Raw genomic sequence first — 17,565 nt, forward strand, 5'->3', positions numbered from 1 at the left:
CAGTGAAAGGAACAAAAAGCAAAAGAATAAAAAGAGTGAAGAAAGCCTATGGAAATTATGGGACACAATAAAGTAAACAATGTTCATGTATGGGAATTCCAGAACAAGAAAAGAGAGAGAGAAAGGGAAAAAAAAGTATATTTAAAGCAATAATGGATGAAACCTTCCCAAACCTAGGATGAGAAATGGACATCCATATCCATGAAGTCCAAACAAGCCCAAATAGGTTGAACTCAAATAGGGCTACTCTGAGACACATTGCAATTAAATCATCAAAAGTCGAAAACAAAGAAAGAATTTTAAGACCAGCAAGAGAAAAGAGAGAAGTTACATACAAGGGAACCCTGGGATAATTGGATATTCACATGTAAAAGAATGAAATTGGACAAATATCTTATACACAAAACTAACTTGAATTGGATTAAAGACTCAAATGTAAGACCTGAAACTATGCAACTGCCAGAAGAAAACATAGGAATAAAGCTCATTACATGGGTTTGGTAATGACTTTTTGGATATGACACTGAAAACACAAACAACAAAATAAAAAATAAACAAATGGAACTACATCAAACTAAAAAGCTTCTGCACAGCAAACGAAAACAAAAACAAATCAACAAAGTGATTGAAAAGACAACCTATAGAATGCAAAAAACATATTTGTAAACCATATATCTGATAAGGGTTAATATCCAAAATAAATTAAAAATTTATACAAATCAATAGCAAAAAAAAAAAATTACCCAATTAAAAAAATGAGCAAAGGACCCGAATAGACATTCCTCCAAAGAAGACACACGAAAAGCCAACAGGTACATGAAAAGGTGCTCAATACCACTAGTCATTAGGGAAATGCACATTAAAACCACATTGAGATATTACCTCACACCTGTTAGAACAGTCATCCTCAAAAATGTCAAGAGATAACAAATGCTCGTGAGGATGTGGAGAAAAGGGAAGCCTTGTGCTGTTGGTGGGATTGTAGATTGGTAAAGCCAGTATGGAAAACAGTATGGAGGATCCTCAAAAATTAAGACTAGAACTACATATATTTAGCAACTCCACTTCTGGGAATATATCCAAAGAAAATGAAAACACTAACTCAAAAAGATATCTGCACCCCCATGTTCATAGCAGCATTATTTATAATAGCCAAGACATGGAAACAATCTAAGTGCCCATTGATGGACAAACGGGTAAAGAGGTTGTTTTATATATTTATAGATATATACATATTATATGTATACACACACACACACACACACACACACACACTGAAATATTATTCATCTGTAAGAAAACAAAGAAATGCTACCATTTGAGACAACAGAAATGGACCTTGAAGGCTTTATGCTAAGTTAAATAAGTCAGAGAAAGAAAGGCAAACACTATATGATCTCACTTATATGTGGAACCTAAAAAAAAGGAAAACAATCATAGAAAAAGAGATCAGACCTGTGGTTACAGGAGACAGAGGGTCAGGGGAGGGGAAATTGGAGGAAGATGGTCAAAGGTACAAGCTTCCAATTGTAAGATAAATACATACTATGGACATCATGTACAACATGATGACTACAGCTAACACTGACGTGTGATATATAGAAAAATCGTTAAGAATAAATTCTAAGCATTCTCTTCACAGAAAAGTATTATTTGATCTCATTTATATAAATTTGTGTGTTTGTGTGAGAGAGGACAGAATACAAAAATGCAAAAAGAAAAGTTGTAAAGTACGAAGCGGCTTAGGTTTATATCTCAATCTATAACAGATAACAATTTGTTTAATTTTAATAGGTACAAAAATAAATATTAAGCATACAACAAGCAAAAAGAAAAACTGAGTCCAGCGTAGATGTCCTTAAAGCATTTGCAAAGGAGGGCTTTATTAGGTCCGCGAACACCTGCAATTACAGGCAAAATTCTATGTGTGTGTGTTGTGTATGTACTTGGGGAGTGGATGCATAGCCTTTATTGAATTATTAAAGGGGATGTTAAGACCCAAAAGTTTAAAAAGCACTGGAAAGCCTGACCACAAAACCATTTTAAACTACTCTGATTATGTTTTTATAGTTTTCCTTCACTTGTTAAAACTTCAAAGAACAGTATGTGAATGTGGAAAGAATCTCTGCCATTTAGGTAAGATCTCTGAGTCTCAGTGTAAAATTAGCATATAGTAGAAGGATGAAATTATACACCACAGATGAAAGTACCTAGCAGAGAGCTTTAAGACTAGTACTTATTTATGCAAGACATCTTCCCCTGCTTACTTGTTTTCAGTAGAATGAAAGCATACTGAAAGCTGGTACAATGTCTTCTTTAAAGTTTTCTTTTGTAATGCTTACTATGCTTTTTGATACGGATGAGCCAATATCCACTTAAGGGCATGTAAGCTCACAATAACTTTTGTTGAATATAACTGTTTGAATGTACTTTCAGTATATTATTATATAGGGATTTTAAACTAAAATGTACCTGCACACACTATTTAGAGCCTAACTTGGATATTAGAGTAGGTGGATATACACCCCTGGAAAATAATAGCTAATTTCTTCACTAAAATCAAATTGCTGAACATCTACTTTGCATATACATAGCTAGGCACTGTATTATGAGTTTCAGGTAATAAAAAGTTGTTAGTCAAAGACTCTGCTCCCTAGGGTTATTTTACAACAGCAAATCATGTTCAAACTAAAGGATAGACCAAAATAGAAAGTGCCACAGGCATTTAGACAAGGGAGAAACACATCTGAAATGAGAAGGAAGGTGGGTATGGGGAAGGGTTCATGGAAGAGGCAGTGTATGCTGTGAGCAAGGTTTCAACGTGTAGCAGGGTGAGTGAAAGGAACAAATGAAGACATATAGTCGTGATATCATGAGGCACAAACTAGAAATAAACAGCACTTGTTCTAGGCTGGTCATGAGGTAATTTAAGGGGATTAGTGAGAAACTAGATAAAGAGATATCTCTTTATGTATTACTTATTAATAATACTTTTGAACACAAGTATTTAATTTTTAAAAAATGAACAATATAGGGATAGGAGACTAGGAGGTACAAACTATTATTATAAAATGAGCTATAAGGATATACTGCATAGCACAGAAAATATAGCCAATATTTTATAACTATAAATGGAGTATAACCTTTAAGAATCGTGAGTCACTATATTTTACACCTGTAACTTATATAATATTACACATCAACTATACTTCAATTAAAAATGCTATTTTAGTGAATAAAACACTAAGCAGTAAAATTTTTAAAAAAGAACTTAGAAGAGAGCTTAAAAATAAAGACATAAAGAGCAGGTTGAAACAGCGCAGAAATCTGGCAATTAAGAGGCCATTGATAACTTTCAAAATAGCACTTTTTCTACCCATTCTCAGTGGAGGCAAAGCCTTATTAATCCTACTATTTCTTTTTCTGTTTTTCAAAATCTCAGGATAAGTCTATTTCAATTGTAGCTAATGGCAGTAATGCAGCACCAGAAAATGCCTTTTGTAAAGAGAGGGCAACTTTGTGAATCCTAAGTGGGTACTCAAGTCTTAAATTACTGATAACACTGACCACCCACCAGACTAAATGTTTTTCTTTACGTGATTGGAAAGCAACAGATTGATTTCAATTCTATCTTGTCATATCTACAAAAAAGTTCCTACAGTTCATTTAGCAACTAATAGAATACATCCTTCTATTTGGTATTACTCCTCCTTAACACGGGGCAATTAATTTTTCCTTTCTCTGGGAAACGTTTTTAACAAAGGAAATAGAGTCATAAATTAGTTTCGGTTAGGAAACCATACAACTACTTCTACCTAGGGCTTGGAATTTAGAAACTTTCCTCAGAAATTGTTTAAATATAACGAAGTCCAAATTCAGAAATACCTTAAATTTAATTATCTTAGTTGCACTAAAATAACAAATTCTATTTTCTATCTTGTTTTCTTTCTTCCCCAGAAGGCTTCTCCAACCCTAATCCATAACTTCATGCATTCATCTCACCTATACAATCACTGGCAGGTATGATGCCGGCTTTGGCGGCTCCAGTCCCCTAATCCTGACCCATTTCTTGCCAAAGAACTCAGCTTCTTCAGAAACAAAGTAACAGACATTTCAATTTCTAACCATCATTAGCATATTTTCATGTACTAATACTCAACATAAAAACACCTTTCAAAATTACAGAAATTTTTACTGTACTTAAGATCAATTGCACTCACCTGTATTTCATAAACCTTGGGCTACTTTCTAAAAAATGAATTATTATTTTAATATGTTTTTCACTTATTATTCAGAATAATTATTCATATAATTAAATATTTTACAATTAGGTAAGAAAGGTGGAAAATAGTTTTGCTCTTCTTGTTCTTTGTTCTCTCTTCTAGTTGGTGTGCCTGAGCCAAAATTTTAGAATATTGAAAATTTAATATTTCAAACCCAAACCGCATTTAAAGATAATAATAACAACCAGCCAAAACAATATCGGTCCAGAGGTTTGCATGGTCCGGGGAACAGTTCTCTGAGGGGGCCATTTGGAGTGGGATTTGCCCACCCCCCTCCACTCCTTCTGCCTCATATACTGAAGATAGAGACAAAGAAACCAACTCAACTCTTTCCAAAGTGTATCTATAAATAGAGAATTTGTAATCAGAAAAACAAGAACGATATATAATAGAAGTAACATGATTTTTCAGAACCAGTATCTTGTTCTAAAGCAATATTTAAAAAAGAAGGTAAGAAGGTTAGCTATAAACCCTGGACCTCTTTTTCATTGGTCTCCTATTTTAATTTGTTAAAATAAAATCCATGGCCTTTTGAGTCAAACTGTCTCTTTAATTTCAGATTTAAAGATAACAAATCTCTTTTTAAATGGAATATTGGCACACAGACACCACACAGTCTGGCTTATTGCAACTGTTCTCTGTTGGTGAAGTGGCACATTTGTAATCCCCACCATAGCAATCTTCACCATTTCACAGAATATCATTCAATTGTACATCCCTAGGTGGGCAACAAGAATCGGCACTTGAGCTCAGCAGCAAAGCGTTTGTGGGGAAATCCTAGGTCAGAACCCCTAAAAGGGGAGACTAACTTGAGGATGCCCAAATAACCTGAGGTTTACCTTGGCCACCTCCCCTGGCTTTCTGACTGCCTGTGGGAAAAGCCTCTCTGGAATCTCTTTTGAGGTTATTGGGGGAATCCTAGGACAAACACACTGCTTGCTTTTGCAGGAGGACTTGCCCCATACCCTACCCAGCTAGGTGTCTCACAACCTAGCTGGACTAAAAAAGCTTCAAGAAAAACGGGACAGACTGACATTTGCATTTCTACTTCCACCTATTCTTAGGCACGTGGAGCAAAATATGTAGGTATAGCCCTCTTTCTCACACCCCAACAGATTCTGCTGTCCTCGAAACCCATCTGGTAGCTGCAGTGACTACAATGAAGGGAGTTATTGGAAACCATGTTGGTACTGGGTTGAAAGGATTTTTCATGCCATGCATTTTGGGGAAGGACACAGATAATAGTCCAAACATGGTATAAGGCCATGTCCTTTCTGGGTCCTTGAAAAATCAGTCAGGGAACAGAGGTGGTGGACAGGAGCTGACAAGAGCTGGCTTGTTAATGAGCACAGCATCCCCGGGGTGGGGGGTGGGGGAATCAATGAAATGATTGACAAGAGAAGATGGTAAATGAAGGGAGAAGTGGGGACAAGTGCTGCTCAACCCAAGCTGAACTCCAGGAGGTAAGTTTCTCCTCTAATTTGAGATTCTTTCTAAAGGTTCAGTATTGAAGTGGGTGTTTGACGTTGAAATGTGCAGACCCATTCTAATAACTGGAAAGGGAGAAGACTGAGGAAGGCAAAAGGAGAGGGAAGATTTCCGATTACTTCTCTAGGCTGCTGACAAGAACCTGCTGCTCGCAAACCAGAAATTAACCAAGCGAAGGTTGAAGGTAGCAACGTAAAAGTGAAACTCAAATTATTTTACATTCTGAATCCTCTTCAATATCGAAGCGAGTGTGGCACAGCAATGGTTGATTATCTTAAGATTACAGAGGCTGACCGCCTTCTTTGTTTGCCCAGTAACACCGCTCCTCCAATAATCTCAAGCACTTGGCTGATTAATATTTCAATTCCAGTTGCTGCTCTTTTTCCCATTGCAGAAGGCGGCAGGGATATTCCCCTTCTTCCCTCTGTATTACAAACCCCATTACTAACCAAGCAGAAAGCACCGCGCAGTGTGGCCGAGGCTAATAATAGCCGGGCTGCTTACCTTCTCCGGAGGGATCGAATCAGCGCATGTCCCCGCGCCGGCTGCCCCGGGGCCGCAGTGCCGCCGCGCCGGGTCTGTGCTTGGTCAGTTCGGCCGGCCCCCACCCCACCTGCCAGCTGCAGCAGCTGCTCCCGCCGCTCCCGCCGCCGAGCTCCGGCCGCAGGAAGTCATCCCCCGCGCCGGGCCGGATCGCCACATTCCGCGCCAGCCGCGGGGGGAGAGGGGCCTCTCCCTGCTGCGGGGACCAGCTCCTGGAAACTGCGCTCAAAGATCGCTACCCTTCCCGGTTGTAGGGTTATTTTCTAGGAATGCTTTTACAGAAGAAGCGTCGCCGGCTGGTGGACCGAGAGAGAAGAGCCAGAGTGACTTTCTCTGCAGAGCGCCTTACCTCTGAGCGCTCCCCTGTCACTCCCGCGGCATGGACAGCTCCATTCCGCTGTGTGGGTTTTCCACCCTCTTCATCTTCCTTATCTGTATTGTTCATTTCGCTGAGTTTGAGAGTGGGATTAGCTTTGAAGATATCATTCAAACACTCCGAAAATATTTTAAATTGGCGACTAGTTTTTCTAAGCCCCTGTAGCAAGCTCCACTTTCCCTCAACACACACACACACACACACACACACACACACACACACACAGTTACTCGCACGTACACACCCAGCCAAACCACTCACAATTAGGAAAGCTGGGACCTCTCGCCCGCCCTCTTGCCTACGTAATGGAACAGGAAACTCCCAAAGGAGTGGGGAAGTAGGACCGGCTAGCGAAAGCACTCGAGGAAAGAGAGAGGGGTCGCCCCAAGATTTTGTTGCTGTTCAGTAGTGTCCTTAGTGGACAGATGTTCCCCCTCTAACCCCCTGGCCCCGCCCCAAGTGGAATGGCTGGTCTGGTGACCGCTGTAACAGTTGGAAACAAAGAAGCTGAAGCCACATTAACAGGTGGCTGCATCTCTTTCTTTCCCGAAGGATTTATCAGAATTGGCTTTAGGAATAATATTAGCATATACGTATATAAGAAACCCTTTCCTTCTCTCTTTAAATTGGCACCACCTATTAACAGGTTTCTCTCTCTCTCTCATTTTCCTCCCTCCCTCCTTCCCTCCCTCCCTCTCCTAAGCTGACCAGATCATCAGTTTCCGGACTTAAGGGGGAAAAAAGGCCAAGGATGTGCTCTCTTTACAGCTGAACCAGGGCTTATTTTCCCGGTGTTCAGCCATTCCCAAGTAGAGAGGCTTTTTGACACTAGGGTTCTCTGTGAGTGAACTTCTCACATTCAGCTTGCTTTTGGAATTGCCCATCACTAGGTCCAGGCCAGTTTTATCCTTGGATTTGTCCAGCAACCTAAACAGTATAATTGCACAAGGCCAAGGCAGTACTTTTAATCTAGGAGGAGTTCCCAACTCTCTGTTTAGCAGTTCCAAAATTAGGAGGTAGTGTAGCAAACAGTTTCAACAAGGCTCAGTAAGAATTCTTGACCCTAGAATGCGGGCTTTTTAAAAGCTGGAACAACCTAATTCATCTCTCTGAGTTTCACTTTCATAAAATTAGACCTCACCAAAGAGCAGGGGATTCTTAATATGTATCAAAGTGTATGTGGAATCTGGATGGGAATATTACATCTTTAATTTCACTAACCTCTAGCTGCAATTTAGTATTTAGCATGTCCTTTAAATCTAAATGCAGACAACAAACCACAATAATATTAGGAGTACCTGTGACTATATCCCCAGCAGATACCACAGACAATTTCCTAAGGCAGTTTTTATAGTTATCTCAAAGTATCACTAGTCTGATGTTACAATCAACTCATCATTACCTTTTTTGTTTTATCTAATAGACTATATCTATTTTAGAATGGTTTTAGATATACAGAAAAATTAAGGGGATAATACAGAGTTCTTATATATCTCATTCCCAATTTCCTCTATTATTGACACCGTACACTAGTGTGGTACCTTTTTTACAATTAACGAGCCAATATTAATACAATAATATTAACCAGAGTCTGTACTTTATTCAGATTTCCTTGGCTTTTGCCTAGTGTCCTTAATTCCATTTCAGGCTTCCATCCAGGACACCACATTACATTTAGTTATCAAGCCCCCTTAGGCTCCTCTGGGCTGTGGTAGTTTCTCAGGCTTTTCTTGTTTTTGATAACCTTGACAGTTTCTTTTTTAAATGTATTTATTTAATTTATTTATTTTTGGCTGTGTTGGGTGTTCGTTGCTGCGCGTGGGCTTTCTCTAGTTGCGGAAAACGGGGGCTACTCTTGGTTGCAGTGCGCAGGCCTCTCATTTCAGTGGCCTCTCTCATTGTGGAGCACGGGCTGTAGGCGCGTGGGCCTCCGTAGTTGCAGCACATGGGCTCAGTAGTTGTGGTTCACGGTCTCTAGAGCGCAGGCTCAGTACTTGTGGCGCACGGGTTTAGTTGCTCCCTGGCATGTGGGATCTGCCCAGGCCAGGGCTCGAACCCGTGTCCCCTGCATTGGCAGGCGGACTCTCAACCACTGCGCCACCAGGGAAGCCCCTATAATATGATTCTTGTGTCAACCCTGACAGCGCTGGTGAAATCCTTTGCTACAAAAATATGTCTCTGCCTTATAGTTTTGTTTCAGTATTAGTTTCCACATTTGCCAGCAAGATACTTTTCATCCTACTAAACTAATAGGCCACTTAGTTGAATACTGGATAAAATACAAATGGCAGAGAATTCTCCATTTCTGTTTATAATTTTAAAAATTTCAACTAAAAGTGCAAAGCTTTTATCAATTTCTGTAGCTTGCTCTCTTCCTAAACCTACTTGCTTCTTCCATCAATATTTAAGTTTCTGGTTTTAAATAACTGTGACTCTCCTTTAATGTGTTCTCTGTTAAAGGCTTTCTCTCCCTTTAGAAGTGTTAGTAGGAGAAGTGGTATTTTTGTGGGAAGAAAACTGCATCTTCTCTACTACCCAGCTGTCAGGACTATAGAGCTACATCCTCAGTTGTATAATCAGAAACCTGGCCTGGCATCAACTAGTGGGATTAATAACCACTTTTTCAATTCCTTGCAATTAAAATATTTACATCAAGTTCTCTTTGTTTTAACAATAGCATATAGAACCCAGTGTGGGTGTGGCTCATGATTCTGCTTCTCTGACTCATGATCTTAGACTTCTTGCTTCCAACTTCCTAATGAATGTGCCCTTTAGCAATTGCTGGGGGCCAGGTTTGTTTACTGCTACTCCTTTCCAACAGTTCAAGGCCACGAGGCATCTCTTGAATGTATTTCTTTGCTACAAAGTATTTCTCTCCCCTGCCCTCACCCCACTCTCAGGTTCTGTTGCTTATTTAAGATTTGCATCTGTAAAGAGTCCTTTGGGTTTGTTTCCTTGGTGGACTGGCTGTCTTCCAAGATTTTGTTGTTAATCTTGTCTGACAGTTTAAAGATGACCTTTTGGTGTTTTTATAAAACTTCTCAAGAAAAGGAAAACAGAAGTGCTCATCTAACCCTCTTCTAAAGACTATGCAAAAAAGCCAGTTGTTTTAAAACATTATGGCTGGTGATATAAATGGCTGCAGCATATTATATCTACACCTGCATGTTTTTAACTTCCAGAAACTAAAAATCAGCTCTGCAACATGCAATCAGCCATGAAGAAAGAAACAAACAAAAACCCAGTATTGAAAATTTTCTGCCTGATACCTGAATGTATTGGTGAACAAGCCTGCTACTTCTAGTATTTACATAAAGACAGTAGTCAAATAACCAATGCAGTAAAACAAACAATCTTCTGTGAGAAAAAAAGAATGATGCTACTTAGAGTTGATGGACATGAACTTTAGGAATTTTAGAGCTGAAAATAATCTTGGAGGCCTCCTTTTATAGATGAGGAATATGAGGTCTATGGTGGTTAAGTGAATTGTCCAAGCCAGAGATGGGACTAGGGTCAAAGTTGAGGTCTTCTGCCAGGATGTTGAGCTTACTCTTTGAACTTGCTGGGTGTTTACATATTGCATCAACAGAGCCCATATGTACTGGATTTTCTTCCATTTACTGATAGAAGCAAGTTAGTGCCTTTACAGGTATTGTAGTATAAAATCAGCCCATTCAGTCAAACTAGTCAAAAATTAGTCAATCTAGGACTCCCAAAGAGACAATGCTTTGCAGGCTTTTTCTTTTCTTTTCTTTTTCCACTGGAAATGGGAATTAGATAGATAATGCATGTTTGTGTGTATGTATGTATGTATGTATGTATGTATGTATATATATATATATATATATATATATATATATATATATACTTATATCTTGTTCAAATTTAAAAGAATACAATTTTTTATAGTCTATGTATGACATAAAAATAGAACATCATTAATCAAATACATTTTCAGTATTTATTTTTGTATGTAACTTCCTTTCTTTATGTATCTATACAGTTTTAAAGATAATGGGACAACACAGAAATATTATTCACTTTCAAGCTAACACTGATAAATAATGTTTTGTCAGTGCCCTAAATTATGTAAAGACTAAAAGTTCCATTGTTCTATCTATTCTATGGAAAGTGGTTGATGTTTAGCTATGAAATAATGTATCAATCTCAGGAAACAATTCTTAGGTTAAAAAACTCATTTTCCCCGTGATGTCTTTTCACAAAGATTTAATTCAAAGAATTTGCCTTTGTAAGATCTCCATCACTTTTCACCATTGTTCCCATGCATGTTCCTGTTAAGAGTGCCTGATTCTGTTGCTAAGCAACCCTGCAGTCTTGTTGGGTCATGATGATGAACTAATAATTATTTAAAATGTGTCTGTTTGGATAGGGTCTTTTAAAGAATATCGTGATACTTTTGTGTAAGAGGCTGGGTAAGAGGGTTCTTCATTTCAACTTACAGTTCGACAGGAATATAAGTGATAGAATGATGTTTTCCAGAAGAGTTGGAAGAATGCCAAGAGTACACTAAAAAGCACTAGGTCTTACTTCCTCCCGGTATGCTTTTTTTCTAGAAAAGGGTAAAAGTCAGTCAGATGACAAGTCAAGAAATTTACCAAAGGACTTCAAAGAAATATGAGGAACATCAATATTCCTCTTATTGACTAGATTAAATTATTATGTTTTTCCTTCTCATCCCAAATTCTTAAGAAAAATTGTCAAGCCATATTATGTTGAGAAATAAGTCCCATGTAAGCGAGACATGGGTATTTGAATTTTATCAGGCTTCCAGAGAAAACTAAATTGTTGATTAAATCCTCATCCTGCTTGCTCTTGTCCCAGACATCCCTCTCCAGTTCAGGAATATCCTCCTTTAAATAGCTTATTTAACCATATGGGACTGATGCCAGTAGCCTTAATATTTTCTGTATGGTATACTGCGATATATAAGGGGACTACCATCATATCTCTAGCATGTAGTGAGAGTTAGTAAATAGCATTCCCAGTGTGTATCTGGAAAAACAAAAAGGTTGTTCCTTTAAACCATCTTTTTTGGTGATAAAGCAAAGAATCAAAGGTATTTCATTACTAAAGAATCCGAGAATGTCCTAACTCTAAGAGAAGAGCACTTCTAATGTCATCTCAAAATCCATCCAATCCAGAAGCAGAGCTGATGGTGCTACCAAGAGACAGAGTCTCCTTGTGGTGACACCACCTTCAAAAGTTTTGCAAGGTACCCCCAAACATCACCAGTTTTCTTTACAACCTTGCTTGTCTCTAGTATTTAAAGACACATCTGATACTTATTGATTCTATTTATATTTTGAGGGTGATCCCTTCTTAGGGATATCATCTCATATGCAAAGTTAAAAGTATTGATCATGTTTCTCTCCTAAACTTAAACTATTATAATTTATGTTTAAGGCAGCCAAATTTAACAGCTTTGGGGCCATAAAGGTGAGTGGTTAAATCTTGGTTCACTGTTCTGTAGGTGGTATATGGCCACTCCAGGTATCAGTTTTCTTACTTATAAAATAGGGTTTGCAGTGCTTTCTTCACAGATAAAGGATTAAATTTGATATGCTAACATAGTGTCTACCATATAGTGTACATTAAATGTGAGCCCTCTTTCCTATCTCCACTGGGTGTGGCCAACTTCTAGTTTTCTAGGATTTACTAGAAAATTTCATACCTTCTAGGAATATATGGCTTCTGATCATATTCCCTTACCATCTTCATTTTACTAAACTAAAGGCTCTTAATTTTTTTGTAATCCCCACATTCTTATTTCCTATCTCAGCTACTTTTCTGTTATTTTTTTAGAATTCAGTTTATTTTAGCAGGCATTAATTGAGGTAAGGGGAATTACAGTAGGTCCTGTGGTTACAAATGTAAACAGGATCCCTGTTCTCAGGTACCTTACAGTCTAGTGTCAAGAGTAGTAAACAGACAAAAAATTGCAATTTGACCTGATAAATTCTGTGATATTGGTAAGCCTGTGACAACACAAGGGAAATATCTAAATCAGATTAGGGAGGATGGGAGATTAAAGGTAAAGGAGCTTGCCGTACTTGTAGGCTTTTCTCTAGAGTTGGCAAACATCTTTACCTGTGTTCAAGGTTTAGATTGACCAAGACAGCCTTCACATTCCTTTCAGCTTAATAAAACTTTAGACAGGTTTCTTCCTGACTTATAGGCCCTTGACCTCCCCTTATTTAGAACATTTACTCTAAAAAACATGCAAATTCTTTTTTCACCCCTTTGACACGTAAATCTTCTTCTAGTAATCTTGCCAGATTTACAACCCAGGAATGTCTTTCTCACGGACATGGGAGCCATTTTTCGAAATGTAATCATCAAGAAAGATAGCACCGCATTCTCTGTGGGAGGGCAAGAGTCTAACTTCAATAAGTGCTGATTAGCAAACACAGATGGCCTAATCACATTAACCAGTCTCCTCCTAATGTCCTCCAGTACCAGTCCACTAGCTCACTCCAGAATTGATAAACTGTCCCACCTTGTGTTTCAGCAGAGTTTAGTCCAATCTCTCTCTCCAACTGCAATCGTTTTCAATAAACTTTCCCTTGCCTGTTTAAGTCTGTCCTTGGACAGGATGCATCCAGGTTTTGTACAAGGGGAAAAAACTGATTTTTGCCCAATAATCTACTCACTGATGCCTGGCACTTGGTCAACTTTTGTAATTGCTGATTAAAATAAGTCCATCATGTCAATGTCTAGGGGGAAATGTTTTCAATGGCTCTAAACACTTTGAGCAGTGATAAATGAAATCTCTGAGTTCACCATCTTCTAACTGGAACTAGAATTATTTTTCCAAAAATAAATTTCTTTACACTTATGCACAAAATGAGCCTCTGCCTCAAAGAGACTGTGAGTAGGCTCAAGTATCCACTCGTCCTAATAGCTTTATACTCGTTCTTTTGGTATTTCGATTATCTCAAGTGTTCAGAATCATGAATAAAGTTGGGAGCAATTCGTGATGATGTTAATCAACTATAAATTACTCAACAAGGGCTCCCCTTATTATACTCTCCATGAAGCTCCCTATAGGATCAGCTCAGGTACTGGCCTCATGCACAGTCTACATTGAGAGGATTTCCAATAATTGATGGTTTTAGCCAAAATTTTGAATTCTAAAAATGGATGGAAATTTGGAAATTCTAAATCAATCATAGCAAATTACAAATTATCATCAAGAAAGAATGCATAATAAAAATTTCTAAAGGTTACTGTAGAAATTAAGCTTAAATTCAAATTTAATTCTAAGGTAAATAAAAATATGTACTCCATTTTCTTTTTTTCATTATAAAATTTATAAAACCAGAATTTTCCTTCTAATGTGCGCATCGGGTGTACTTGCTATTTCTTTCCAAAAAAAGTTTCACTAACTTAAGGACATATACAACATATGGCACCTTAGAATTAAGGAAATATGGGAGAATGATTTTGATTACCTCCTCATGCTACATGAAAACTCATTCCTTCAAACTTTCTTGAACAATTTTTTAAAAGATGCCAGTTATCTAACTCATACAAACAACCATATACATATGTACATCTTTCTTGTTGGGGAACAGACTTATATTAGTGTAAATAAGTGGTCATTAAAGTTAATGTGTTCATTTTATATAGTTATAATTTAAGATATAGTAGAAATTGGTTTGAACATGATATATACCTTTTAAAAATATATTAGAGACTTATAGAACCACCTCACAGTGACTGTATTTGTCCATTATGAGGTTTAGAATATACTTTACTACTTAAATGAGTTGAGTATGATATTTTATCATTATACCTTTGCTTTTATCATATATTGTGGATGTAGAGTCTTTGGTCAGAAACACCCTCTATATTATAAAAACATCATTATAGAAAAATGCAGTATTCTTTTAATATATAATTTAACATGAAACTAGGACAGATTTTCAGCAGAAGAAGGGAGCTGCATATATTTGGCTTTTACTGGCAGGCCTGTTTCTGCCCAGTAATTACCCAGTCTTTACATACATGTTACAGTTCAGTGCTTTAAAGGAAATCCAGCTTTCTTTGCTCTCTGATCTTTTCTTCTCACAAAATACTTAGCAAACATATAGCTATTAGCTCCATAGGAAGTGGTTGTATATATCAGGTATTTTTCACAAGTCCACTTAACCAAGGTACCAAGTAATTTGACTAGAATCCAAACCAAATCAGTTGAAGAGCTAAGTGTGCAAAAAATCCTGTAACACACTAGATTCCAATGAGCCACAGTTTTATTAACACTGCATCATTTAGCAAACTCAGATGGGGTCTTTGGGTCTTTATGTTGAGTTTCTTTAATTGGCAAATGCTTAACAGCACACTTTATTGATTGATTGATTGATTGATTAAAGAATCATCTTTTCTTTAAATTTATTTATTTTGGGCTGTGTTGGGTCTTCATAGCTGTACGTGGACTTTCTCTAGTTGCGGGGAGTGGGGGCTACTGTTCGTTGTGGCGCGCGGGCTTCTCATTGCGGTGCCTTCTCTTGTTGCAGAGCACAGGCTCTAGGCACGTGGGCTTCAGTAGTTGTGGCACATGGGCTCAGTAGTTGTGGTGCATGGGCTTAGTTGCTCCACGGCATGTGGGATCCTCCCGGACCAGGGATCAAACCTGTGTCCCCCACATTGACGGGTGGATTCTTTTTTTTTTTTTTTTTTTTTTGCTGTACACGGGCCTCTCACTGCTGTGTCCTCTCCCGTTGTGGAGCACAGGCTCCGGATGCGCAGGCTCAGCAGCCATGGCTCACGGGCCCAGCGGCTCCCCAGCATGTGGGATCTTCCCGGACCGGGGCACGAACCCGTGTCCCCTGCATCGGCAGGCGGACTCTCAACCACTGTGCCACCAGGGAAGCCCCGACAGGTGGATTCTTAACCACTGTGCCACCAGGGAAGTCCCTAAGAGCCCACTTTAAATGCAGTTACACAATGACATCATGATAAGAAATGCTATAGGAATATAGGCATAGAAAAAAAATTATCATCACTCACATATGCCCTGAGCATTTTCTGCTGAAGAGAGAATCTGAACTCCATAATGAGGGTACTAATACATTACATGCTTCTGATAGTAAGTTCTTATCACTTGAGAAATATCATTAAACATTATATCTCTGCAGCTTAATCCTTCTTAACCTGAAATATACCTTTAGAAATAATATTTTAAGAGTTAGAGAAAATTCAGCTAATGCATAGCTATTTATCTAAATATTTACGTGAGATAATTATGGAGGCATTCTATTAATAATTTTGTGAAGACATTGTAATAACAATTTAGTCTTAGAATTTTAGAAAAAAATAAACCAATAAAAAGGTACTTCTTCTGGTTCAAACTGTACAAATGAAAATTCTGAACCTAAGTAAATTGGGCAAAGTATGTTGCTGTTTCATAAGTTAATGAAAGTAAATTTATTTATTAAATTTTTATTTATTTATAGTTTCATGGGTTTATAACACATAAGGTTCATGTGTATAATATTATATTTTGACATTTATATAAACTACAGTGTGCTCACCACCAAAAGGTTAGTTGTCAACTGTCATCATATTGTTGACCCCCTTTACCCATCTTGCCCTCCCTCCACCCCCTTCTCCTCTGCTAACCACTACTCTGTTCTCTGTATCTATTTGTTTCAGTTTGGTTTCTTCATTCATTCTGTTTTGCTTGTTTTTATATGCCACATATGAGTTAAATCATATGGTATTGGTCTTTCTCCATCTGGTTTATTTCACTTAACCTAATACCCACAAGGTCCATCCATGTTGTCCCAAATGCCAAGATTTCATCTTTTTATGGCTATTATTCCATTGTAAGTGTGTGTGTATCTTCTTTATCCATTCATCCATCAGTGAACACTTAGGTTGTCTCCACATCTTGTCTATTCTAAATAATGCTGTGATGAACACAGGGGTGCATATATCTTTTCAGATTAGTGTTTTTGTATTCCTTGGATAAACACCCACAAGTGGAATAGCTACATCATATGATAGTTCTAGTCTTAATTTTTTGAGGAATCTCCATGTGATTTACCATAGTGGCTGCACTAATTTACATTCCCACCAAAAGTGCACAAGGGTTCCCTTTTCTTCACTTCCTCTCCAGCACTTATTTCTTGTCTTTTTGATAATAGCCATTCTAATGGGTGTGAAGTGATATCTCCCTGTGGTTTTGATTTACATTTCCCTGATAATTAGTGATGTTGAACATTTTTCACATGCTTGTTGGCCATCTATATACCTTCTTTGGAAAAATATCTATTCAGTTTCTCTGCTCGTTTTTAAATTGGATTGTTAGCTTTTTTGTTGTTGAGTTGCTTGAATTCTTTATCTATTTTGGATATTAGATACATGATTTGTAAATATCTTCTCCCATTTGGTAGGTTTTCATTTTGTTGATGTTTCCTTTGTTGTCCAGAAGCTTTTTAGTTTGATAATAGTCCCATTTGTTTAGTTACGCTTTTGTCTCCTTGCCTGAGGAGGCATATGCAGAAAGATATTGCTAAAACCAAAGGCAAAGCGAATACTGCCTATGTTTTCTTCTAGGAGTTTTATTGTTTCAGATCTTACATTGGAGTCTCTAATCCATTTTGAGTTGATATCTATGCATGGTATAAGATAGTGGTCTAGTCTCATTCTTTTGTGTGTGGCTATCCAGAAAAACTAAATTTAGATGCTCTCCATCCTTTCATCAAATTTTCAACCCATTCAGATTAATCTGCAAAACTTCATCAAGAGGTTTGAAGGTAGAGAACTTTTTACTGTCTAGCTGATTTTTAAGAGTGATTAGGGCAGAGTTATAAATCAAATTACTGCAAAAAACGTTCTGGCTAGTCCATG

At 37.8% G+C, this 17,565-nt stretch overlaps 1 long non-coding RNA gene across 5 annotated transcripts in view; it reads right to left on the reverse strand.

The window, feature by feature from the left end:
- LOC132482909 (uncharacterized) overlaps positions 1–17,565 on the reverse strand; it is a 155,312-nt gene that overhangs the window by 104,280 nt on the left and 33,467 nt on the right. For all 5 annotated transcript variants that reach the window (XR_009531024.1, XR_009531025.1, XR_009531022.1 and 2 more), the window contains one exon: positions 6,276–6,763. This is a non-coding gene — a long non-coding RNA (uncharacterized LOC132482909). The remainder of the gene's footprint in view (positions 1–6,275; positions 6,764–17,565) is intronic.

The sequence above is a fragment of the Mesoplodon densirostris genome, unplaced genomic scaffold, assembly GCF_025265405.1.
Source record: "Mesoplodon densirostris isolate mMesDen1 unplaced genomic scaffold, mMesDen1 primary haplotype scaffold_101, whole genome shotgun sequence".
In the NCBI taxonomy this organism is placed as follows: Eukaryota; Metazoa; Chordata; class Mammalia; order Artiodactyla; family Ziphiidae; genus Mesoplodon; species Mesoplodon densirostris.